Raw genomic sequence first — 11,849 nt, 5'->3', positions numbered from 1 at the left:
AAGATTTCCTGGAGGAGGGCATAGCAACCCACTCCAGTATTCTTTTCTGGAGAATCCCATGGACAGAGGAGCCTGGTAGACTTCAGTCCATAGCGTTGTGAACAGTCAGACACAACTAAAGCGACTTGGTATGCACACTTAATAGAGTATCCCCATGCCTTCAACTTCCAAAAACAAACATATTTTTTTAGGCCTCACTGAGTGGCATGCAAGATGTTAAGTTCCCCAGTCAGGGATCCAACCTGTGCCGCTGCATTGGGAGCATGGAATCTTAACCACTGGACTGACAGGGAAATCCCAAGAATATATATTTTAAAAACACACCAGAACTTAAAAAAACAAAAAGCCACCATGAGATCAGCTTGTAAAAATATTTATTTATTCAGTTACAGTGTAAAAATTATTTTTATGATGAATCCCTTGGATTCAGAGCATGAATATGAGCTCAGACATTTAGTAACTGTATGATCTAGGTTAAGTAACTTCTCAAAGCCTCAGTTTCTTCATTTATTAAAAAAAAAAGAAAGAAAGAAAGAGAAAAGTTCCTTTTCCTGTGTAATAGTACCTATCCTATATGGTTTAGTTACAAGTAAGTGAACTGTTGTGTGTGAATCACTAAGAATGGTCTTTGGCATTCAATAAATGGCAGACACAATGCACATTAAGTTATTTGGACAGGCAGCATTTGTCACTTTCTTGCTTTGCAGTATGTGGGGGAAATAAGACACGTACAGTGCCTCCCCTCTCGCCTGCTCCAAAACTACCCCAGGCTATCGCAACACAAAGGTGCCTGCTTTGTGACATTATAGAAACATCCCACGGTTACTGTTAATAATCCCATTGGAGGTTTCAAGCTGGAAACCTCTGCCTACATCTCTATCTTGTGAGAGCTGGCCACAGCAGTCTCCTTGATGGTTTGGGTACACTGCCTCCCCAGATAATGCCCTCTCATGATCTGAAATTTCAGGGCGTGCAAGCCGTAAAATCCGACCAGAAGATCCTTTAGTCAGACAACTTTGTAACCTTTTATTCCCTTTGAGCTAGCAGGTGGAATAAAAATTATTCCTAAGTAGATGTGGTGTTGCTGTCCAGTCCCTAAGTCATGTCCAACTCTGCAACATCATGGACTGCAGCAGGCCAGACTTCCATCCACGTTCTTCACTCTCTTCCAGAGCTTGCTCAAACTCATGCCCATCGATTCGGTGATGCTGTCCAATCATCTCATCCTCTGCTGCCCTCATCTCTCCTGCTCTCGATCTTTCCCGGCATCAAGGTATTTTCTAATGAGTCAGCTCTTTGCATCAGGTGGCCAAAATATTGGAGTTCCAGCTTCAGCAACAGTCCTTCCAATGAATATTCAGACTTGATTTCCTTTAGGATTGACTGGTTTGATCTTCTTGCAGTCCGAGGGACTGTCAAGAGTCTTCTTCAGCACCATAATTTGAAAGCATCATTTCTTTGGCACTCAGCCTTCTTTATAGTCCAACTCTCACATCCACACATGACTAATAGAACTAGAGCTTTGACTAGATGGACCTTTGTCAGCAAAGTAATGTTTCTGCTTTTTAAAACACTGTCTAGGTTTGTCATAGCTTTTCTTCCAAGGAGCAAGTGTCTTTTAACTTTGTGTGTAGAAAATAAATTAACTCTGAATATATTTAACATATATATAATATATATGCATTAATAATACATTTAAACATTAATAATGCAATATAATAATTCCAAAATCTTGCAGAAAGACCATTTACACAATAAATGAATTTTATGATTGCCACTGAATGCTACTGTGCATAATCTCTTTACACACAGTAACTCTGACAAAATTGCTGACATTCATGTAACTATTTACTTAAAGCGAAAAATAATTAACATCTTCTAATCACAGCAAAAATCTGTTCACTGACCTATGACAATTTAAAAGCTTTCTTACCTTTCCAATTTTGGGAAATTTCTTCAGGGGTTATTTTCTAATCCTTTCAACAACTTATAGGTGGTGACTAGACAAATGAACATATGAATCACTCTGTCAATCAACAGGTTTATGGCTCCTTTAGAAGGAAAATATTCTTGTGGAACAAATAGACCTGACAACTAATTTCATAAGGGACTCACTGATTGAGATAGTGTACCTGAAAGCACCTTAGAATAATGTTTGGAACATAATAAGGATTTAAGTAAGATCATTAGAATTTCAATCTAAATGTAATGTACCTCTCAGTTGCTTATTTTAACATATATAAAAATACAGAGATTATAGAGACAATAATAGTCATAGTAAAAATTTCTGCATATTCTAAAAATATTTTTTGAATAAGTGAATTTCAAAAGTTTCTTAGAGCTAATTATTATTTTAATAAATTTTTCCTCATTTTTTTTCTGTACAATTTCTTACAGAGGTGAGATCATATTCTAAACTATCTCATTCTGCCATTATGGCTTCCTATTATAATATATTCTTTCCTTATAAGCACTAAAAAACATTTGAAAATATAATTTTAACAGCTCCCTAAAGCAATTTAAATTTTTTGATTTACAATTTCCCTGTTGTTGGGCAATAAGTCTGTTTCTTATTGTTTGTTTGTTTGCTATTTTTTAACATTATCAGTTCAGCTCAATTGCTCAGTCGTGTTGAGCTCTCCATGCAAGGAGATCCAAACTGGAAGGAGATCAAAGATATTCAGAAAAAGAGAAATTCCAGTGAGTTCCAAATAGCAAAACTTGAATTTGTCTTGCACTAGCAACTATCTGCATAGTATTTACATTGTATTTAAAACTATTTACATAGTGTTTACAGTATATCAAGTATTAGAATAATGTACAGATGATTTAAAGTACAGGGGAGGAGATAAGTAAGTTTTATGCAAATACTATGTCACTTTATATAAAGTCCATGAGTATCATTGGATTTTGGTATCTGCTAGGCCAATACTCCAAGGATACTAAGGGATGAATGTACTCATACACAACTTTTATTGAAGGCAAAAGCTATTGTACAGCAAGAGAAAAAAGTTTTAAAAAAAAGAGAGAGAGAGAGCACTGAGGGTGCTTGAAACCTCCAGGCACAGCTCCCCAGGGTCTGTTATATTCACAAATTAATATGTATTTCACCTTGGGGTTGAATTGCCAAGATTTCTCTGATAAGTCTTAGTTTCAGGAGAGCTGCCCAAAAGTTTCCAGAAAGTCCTTTGCTGCTCTTTCTGGGTATGAAAGCCAATCTCAAAAGTTTAACTGGTCATGGCAGGTGTAATTTATCAATAAACAAGCCAGTCTTGGGTGTTTCCAGGGAAGCTTTGAACTTAGAATATTATAAATCATTAGTTAGCTCACTGACCTTTTCTTGGCCAAGATAAGGTGCCAGACTGCCAGATGTCCCTGGAGATAAACATAGAGCTAGTCTAGTCCAGCTCTAAAACAATTTTATCCTCACAAATCCCAATGAGATAATTGTCTTCTAAGACAAAAGAAATAGCACACTTCAGGGGAAAGTAATAGAATCCAGAGTCTCAACAACTTAACATTTATAATTCCTAGAGCACAATTAAAATTTGCCTGACATATGAGAAACCAGATACATGGAACATATTGCCATAGAAAAGAAGATCAATTATGAGCAATTCTGAGATACAGCACAGGAGACAAGTGTTTTATCCCTGGTCTGGGAAGGTCCCACACACCATGGAGCAACTAAGTCTGTGTGCCACAACTACTGGGCCTGTGCTCTAGGGCCCATGAGCCACAACTACTGAAGCCCGTGCACCTAGAAGCTGGGCTCTTCAACAAGAGAAGCCACCAAAATGAGAAGCCTGTGCACGGGAACTAGAGAGCAGCCTCTGAGCAGCAACGAAGATCCAGCAGAGCCAAAAATAAATAAACAAAATTATATATTAAAAAAAGCTTTTGGAAAATTCAAAAAGGAAAATGCTTAAAGAAAAAAATTGTCAACTCTAGATTCTATATCCAGTAAAAGATACTCCTGAAAATAAAGGTAAAACAAAGAATAAAATCTATAGATCTATCCCAATGCCATCTCAAAATCCTAACTGTTCTTTTTTATTGTTAATCTTTTGTGTATACAGGAAAATGGAGATGATGATTTGTAAAAATCATATGAAAGTGCAGAGCCATGTCCAGCAAATAAAATCTTTTTTAATGAATAAACATTTATTTTAGAACATTTTGATAAAAATTTACATGAAAATTAAAGAGTAGTACAGAGCATCACCGTGTACTCCCAACTCCCCCACACAGTTCCCCCTACTATCAACATTGCTCTAGTATGGTAAATTTGTTACAACGAATGAATCAATATTGATTCAGTATTATTAGCTAAAAGACATAATTTAAATCTAGATTAATTCTTTGCATAGTACAGGTCTATGGATTTCAAAGAAGACATAATATCCTTTATCTAACTTTACAGTTTCAGATATAATAGTTCCACTGCCTTAAAAACCCCCTGTGCTTCGAATAATCATCCTTCTTCCCTACCCCAAATCCCTGGAAACCACTGATCGCCTTAATATCTTTACAGTTTTGCCTTTTCCAGAATGTGATATGGCTGGAATCATAAAGATGTAGCCTTTTCAGATGGTTTCTTTCATTTAGTAATAGTCATTTAAGGTTTCTCTATTTCTTGTGGGGACCTGATAGCTCATTTCTTTTATCACTAATTACTATTCAATTGTATGGGTGAACCACTGTGTACATATGTTGATTCACCTATTGAAGGGCATCTTGGTTGTCTCAGGTTTGGGGCAACTATGAATAAGGCTACTACAAATAATGATTTTCAGGGTTTTGTGTGGACAAGAGTTTTAGAAGGTAAAAGTAAAACTAAAAGTAAGTAAAACTTTTAGAAGGAAACAGGAGAGAATAGCTTCTTGATTTTGGTTAGGTAGGCAAACATTTCTTAAAAGATTCTAAAAAGTGCTAATTATAGAGAAAAATTGATAATTTAGGCTATATTACATCTATATTTTTTAATCAAAAGAAACAACTAAGCAAGTGAATAGGCAACCCAGAAAAAGAAAAGCTATTTACAATACACCTAACAAAGGACTCATAGAATAAAGAACTCCGAAAAAAATGACAGACAACCCAAAAGACCTGTACTAGCATGTTCAGAGGATCATCAAAGTAGAAATTACCCAAAGGTCCATTAACAGCAGAAAAGAAATTGTGACATACAGAGGAATATTACACGACAATAATAATGAATGATCTATGGCCACCTGCAAGAATATGGATGAAAATGAGAGAGGCCAGACACACAAAAAAGTACATTCTTTAAGACTGAATTTAAAGACAGGAGAAAAATAGGAAAGAATGAACAGTGAGTACTCTTATGGGGGATGTTATTAATGAAAGGAAGTGTCTTCAAGGAAAGCTGCTGCTGCTGCTGCTGCTGCTAAGTCACGTCAGTCATGTCCGACTCTGTGAGACCCCATAGACGGCAGCCCACCAGGCTCCTCTGTCCCTGGATTTCTCCAGACAAGAACACTGGAGTGGGTTGCCATTTCCTTCTCCAATGCATGAAGTTGAAAAGTGAAAGTTAAGTCGCTCAGTCGTGCCCAACTCTTAGTGACCACATGGACTGCGGAGCCTGGTAGGCTGCAGTCCATGGGATTTTCCAGGCAAGAGTACTGGAGTGGGTTGCCATTGCCTTCTCCATCAAGGAAAGCTATGGGGATGCTATTGATGTAATTTTTTACTTCTTGATAAACGCTGGTTAAACAGGTGTATTTTATTTGCAAAAATCTTTCAAACTGCACATTTGGTATATGTTCCTTCTTCTTTAAGTATGTTACATATTAAGAAGTTGGTATAAAACAAGAGACAGAAAGAATTATCCAAAGCAAAATTAAACAGCAGGTTAGTGGCAAAGGAGGAATTCTAACTTCTAGCCTGGAATCCAGACTCTTTCACCCAGAGGCTGAGGACACAGTGAGGGCTGGACAAAAAGGCCATTATTATGAAGGGCCTCCTATTCAGGAAGGGTCTCAAATGAGAATTTTTTTATATCATTTCCAAATGAGATTATACATACAGATAGGAGATAAACTGACGGTTTGAAGAGTATGTTAATCAAAAATCTTTAAACATTACCAGTTCATCCTGTCTCATGATAAACTATTGGACAGTTTTATATTGTTTTAGTAGATCCTATACCTTATGATATGAATAGTAAAGTTATATATCATTGGGGGGACTTATATTAAAATTACTAACTAATTTAAATTTTAAAGTTTATCAAGCATTTTGTAATATGGTTTTGGCATGTCTTCATTGTTAAGGACATTGAAAACCTCCCAAAGAGTTTATCTTAGAATTACTTCTAATTAAAAGAGAATTAAATACCTCTAATTATTGAATTAGAATTAGAATTACAAAGAACTACTAAAGAAATAATAGGCTTTCCATAAATGTTTCTTGAATCTGAATCCAAAATTTTTTCAATGCCTAATTAAGGCCTAAAATAAAGATTGATTTTATGTCCTACCTGGTTTAGTGCTCAATTCATTGAAAATATCTATTAAAGCTGACAATATTTCAGAATTTAGTCTAAATACACAATATGATCTTTTCTTATAGATGGGTATAATCAAAAAGTCTGACTGACAACCCAGGTAATCTTTTCCCCAATGGATAAACTGTTTCATAAAAGGCCAAGAAAATTATTGAAACTCTTTATAAAAACTATTCATATAAGGAGAATCACATCTGTGTAAATCCATTGTTTCTATTAATGCCTTGGATTTAAGAAATTTCTATTATCTGTAATAATCATAACTTGATTTCTTTCACTTTCCACGTTAATATTTTGAACTTTAATAGTTAAAATACACTTGTACTTTATTCAAGAATGAAAATAAAAGAACTATCAAAATTACTGAAGGGAAATTGGTAATTGGAATGAATCCATCTAACACTACATGAATCTCCAATAGACTAAAAAAGTCACCGGAACCTCCCAAACATATCAAGGTTGCTGTTGCGACTTGAAATTTTATAAAACAGGACTTCCAGGAGAATACTAAACACACCTCTTTGCTGCTGCTTGCCAGATCACACACTGGGTAATAACAACCTCCTACCAGTATTTCAACATGAGTGGCCCAGGGCCAGGAAATTGACAGGGCTGCCGGTGTGGGCGGAAGAGGGTCACTGTAAAACAAAAAGGAAATCCAAGGAGATCCAACCAGTCCATTCTAAAGGAGATCAGTCCTGGGTGTTCTTTGGAAGGAATGATGCTAAAGCTGAAACTCCAGTCCTTTGGCCACCTCATGCGAAGAGTTGACTCATTGGAAAAGACTCTGATGCTGGGAGGGATTGGGGGCAGGAGGAAAAGGGGACAGCAGAGGATGAGATGGCTGGATGGTATCACCGACTCAATGAACACTGAGTGAACTCTGGGAGTTGGTGATGGACAGGGAGGCCTGGCGTGCTGCAATTCATGGGGTCATAAAGAGTCGGACACGACTGAGCGACTGAACTGAACTGAACCAGTATTTCAACATGAGCGGCCCAGGGCCAGGAAATTGACAGGGCTGCTGGGGTGGGCTGAAGAGGGTCACTGTAAAACATAAAGAAAATCCCACTGAATATGAATAAATTTGAACTTCACATGATGTAGGATTCAAGTTACTTATGAAGCAAATTATTTAGAAAGCATTATGAAGCATTAAAAACACATATTAACTTTATACTAAAAGCATTTAAAATATCCTTGCCATCGTTAGGGGTAGATACATAACTTGAGGGCTTCCCAGCTGGCACTAGTTGTAAAGAACCTGCCTCCCAATGCAGGAGGCGCCAGAGATGCGGATTCTATCCCTGTGTCTGGATGATCTCCTGGAGGAAGGCATGGCAACCCACTCCAGTATTCTTGTCTGGAGAATCCCACAGACAGAGGAGCCTGGTGGCTACAGTCCATAGGGTCACAAAGAGTCAGACACTACTGAAGTGACTTAGCATTCATGCACATCACTTGAGATGGGGCCATTTAAATGTAAAATTGTTAAATTTCATATCCCTATATGTTCTTAAAATGCTCCAATTCTTCTGCCATCTTCTTTCAACTCATGGCTTTTGCTTCCATCTCTTAACATCAGGAATCCAGGAGCTAATTCCATTTTCCAATGTACTAAATTGCACTACATAAGCAGTACACAGTTTCCCTGTTTTATGTCTGTAATTTACTTTTAAAAATTTCACCAAAGATGCAGTACTATAAATGTGTGTGTTGGCTGGTTGTTACATATAGAGTTACATATAGAGTCTGGCTACTTAATCAAGAACACATGAAAAGATGTTCAACATCACTCATTATCAGAGAAATGCAAATCAAAACCACAATGAGGTACCATCTCATCCCGGTCAGAATGGCTGCGATCCAAAAGTCTACAAACAATAAATGCTGGAGAGGGTGTGGAGAAAAAGGAACCCTCTTACACTGTTGGTAGGAATGCAAACTAGTACAGCCACTATGGAGAACAGTGTGGAGACTCCTTAAAAAACTGGAAATAGAACTGCCATACGATCCAGCAATCCCACTGCTGGGCATACACACTGAGGAAACCAGAATTGAAAGAGACACGTGTACCCCAATGCTCATCGCAGCACGGTTTATAATAGCCAGGACATGGAAGCAACCTAGATGTCCATCAGCAGATGAATGGATAAAAAAGCTGGGGTTCATGTACACAATGGAGTATTCAGTTCAGTTCAGTTCAGTCACTCAGTCGTTTCCGACTCTTTGTGACCCCATGAATCGCAGCACACCAGGCCTCCCTGTCCATCACCATCTCCCGTACTCAGCCATTAAAAAGAATACATTTGAATCAGTTCTAATGAGGTGGATGAAACCGGAGCCTATTATACAGAGTGAAGTAAGTCAGAAAGAAAAACACCAATACAATATATTAATGCATATATATGGAATTTAGAAAGATGATAACGATGACCCTATATGTGAAACAGCAAAAGAGCCACAGATGTATAGAACAAACTTTTGGACTCAGTGGGAGAAGGTGAGGGTGCGATGATTTGAGAGAATAGCATTGAAACATGTGTATTACCATATGTGAAACAGATCACCAGTCCAGGTTCGATGCATGAGACAGGGTGCTCAGGGCTGGTGCACTGGGATGACCCTGAGGGATGGGATGGGGAGGGAGGTGGGAGGGGGTTCAGGCTGGGGAACACATGTACACCCATGGCTGAGTCATGTCAATGTATGGCAAAAAACACTACAATATTGTAAAGTAATTAAAATAAATTTAAATAAATTAAAATAAATTTAAAATAAGAAAGAAAGAAAGAATTCATGGTTTGGCATGGGTGGCAAACATACACCAGAAAGGCAACCTCAGAGACTACAAGTGCTTCTGTATTCATGCCTTTGAAAAATACCAGTTATTTTCTAATTTGCATCCTGAATGTCAGATACAGATTTTTACTGACAAAATTAATGATTTGTTAGTTAGCATAATGAATGGTAGAAACAGGCTCTCCTTGGTGAAATGAGTGGTATTCAATTTTCGTAGGTTGGCTATAATTTAAGAGACCTTAGTAGGGTTTAAGACACTAGTCACTGGTTGGGAGGATATCTGGTGGCTGAGTCTTTCTATAACCATCAAGTGCAGTTTCTGGAATATTGTCACTTCTGCTCTAAGAGAACTTTTCATGCAAGGTAGTGGTCTCAGCACCTAAAAAGAATAGAGAGTTGGGACTTTGTAGAGAATGCAAAGCAAGTTGTATGAAATGTTTAGGGTCTGCTTACTAATAAGTGATTATTAAATAAATATTTAAATATGAAGTCAGGCTTTTTTATTTTGAGCTGGTACTAGTGTCATGAAGGAGTAACTTTAATACACCTCAGGTTTTTGCGATGATCACTAATATATGCCCAAAAGAACTAAAAGTCAGTTAGATCAAATTTAGGTGAGTTCCTAGGCCCCTTGATTTACTTTTACATATTCCTGTAAAAATTTATACCTTCAGTCTTCTAAAACTATCTTTGTAAGTCACAATGGTAAACTAATTTTTGTTCATTTTTCTTTTACCTTCTCCAAAAAATACTTTCATTTCCATTTTCACCTTCTTAAAAACTCCAATGTCTTAGTCCAAAAATCAAACTTAATGATGGAAAATCCTGCCTCCAAACAGAATGACTAGGTCAGATGCCTTGGATCTGAAAGAAGTTTGGATGTCTTTAAGCTCTACTTCACTGGGTGATAGATAATATTCTGACTTTACATTGGCTGACCTTGACCTCAAGAGTTTTGTTATAGGTGACCACATGAATCTCCAAGAATTAAAAAAGTCATTTCCAAACATATTAAGTCTGCTATGACAGATTTGGATCTTGTTTTTATGTCAGTAACCACTTGAGATGTACTACTCACTTCCAGTAGCAAATAATTATTAAGAAAATAGGAGTCTCTCTTAAAAATCAACTGGCGTTTTTAAATTTCGTCATTCTTAGAGCTATGTTTGCTATATTACTTTTTAATACATATAAAATTTATAATTCCTACGAAGCATGATGCCTTAAAGATAACTGTGTTGTTTCATGCTATCCTAAATAAAATTCTATGAAATTTTGTGATGGCTAAAAGGAGATGTATAAAGCTGTCCATAGGTACCTTTTCCTGTGCACCAAGGAGACTTAGACATACAACAGAAAGGCATTTTAACGACTTTGGTAAGTGGTGCTTTAACCAAGCATATAAATATTTTTTTTATTTGGGAATTTTAATCTTGGCTGACTTTTGAAGCAACGTTAAGTCTTTTCTTTTTCTTTGGCATCCATTCAACAACTACGTATGTTCATACATTTGTTATTTTAATTATATGTTTGTTCATGGTCTTGATTGTTTGCAAACGTTTTGCACATAAAGAAATCACATGGACTTATAAAATGGTCTCTATGTTCTCCAAATTTCCACCGCATCTACTACAAGGCCAAACATAAAGTCATGGCGAATGATTATGCTAATGAGACAGCTACTTTATTGAATGATTTGCAATTAATTTTTATTCTACTTGTCCTAAAATAAATGTTTATTCTATTCATCCTAAAATATTATAATATTTTCTCATTTGGAAGATGATATTTAGATGACTTAAACTGTTAGAGCAAACAATTAATTGTCAGTCCATACAAAAGCCACATTGTCTTTTCTAATATAATCAGAACTAACCTATATGCAAAATCAAGAGTTTCAGATCCAAAACCTCCAGCTTTGTTTCCGGTAACATTTTTGCCGTTTGTTTTTTGTTTAAGTGGGCACACCATTAATAGGGTGCTTAAAAATGCAAGCTCCTTTCACGGTCAACATAGAGGAAAAGAACATGTTCTTTCGAAAAAATGTCTCTAACTAGTATTATTTTTCTTACCATTACGTGCTTACTTTTTCAAAGTTCAGTTAAAGAAAAGCCAGAGCCTGAAGCTGAATAAAGTTCAGCCTGATACTGTTTTTGTCTTTCTTGCATAACTAAAACACCCTCGCTAGAATGCTTCCTGAGACAAAGTAAATATTTGCTGAATAAATGAATGTAAACATTCAGAAATGATCATAAAAATTAGCCAAGCTTAATAAAAAAGGGTGAAGAAATTTCAAGTGAAAGAATCAGATGCTGATTTTCACTCTGTACAGAAGGTGGAGCCAAAGACATATTTATCTACTGGCTGGGATTCTTTCCTGTTACAAAACAAAACAAAACAAGTAAGTCTTTTTTTTTGACAAACACTTTTTCTGTGTGCAGCCTCACAGTAAAATTCACTTGGAAACAGGTGGAGGCTACAGATTAAGTTCAGATTTTACCCAAGTTGAGTCATTCTT

Source organism: Capra hircus, chromosome 9 (genome assembly GCF_001704415.2).
Source record: "Capra hircus breed San Clemente chromosome 9, ASM170441v1, whole genome shotgun sequence".
In the NCBI taxonomy this organism is placed as follows: domain Eukaryota; kingdom Metazoa; phylum Chordata; class Mammalia; order Artiodactyla; family Bovidae; genus Capra; species Capra hircus.
Note: the sequence above shows the minus strand (reverse complement) of the source record.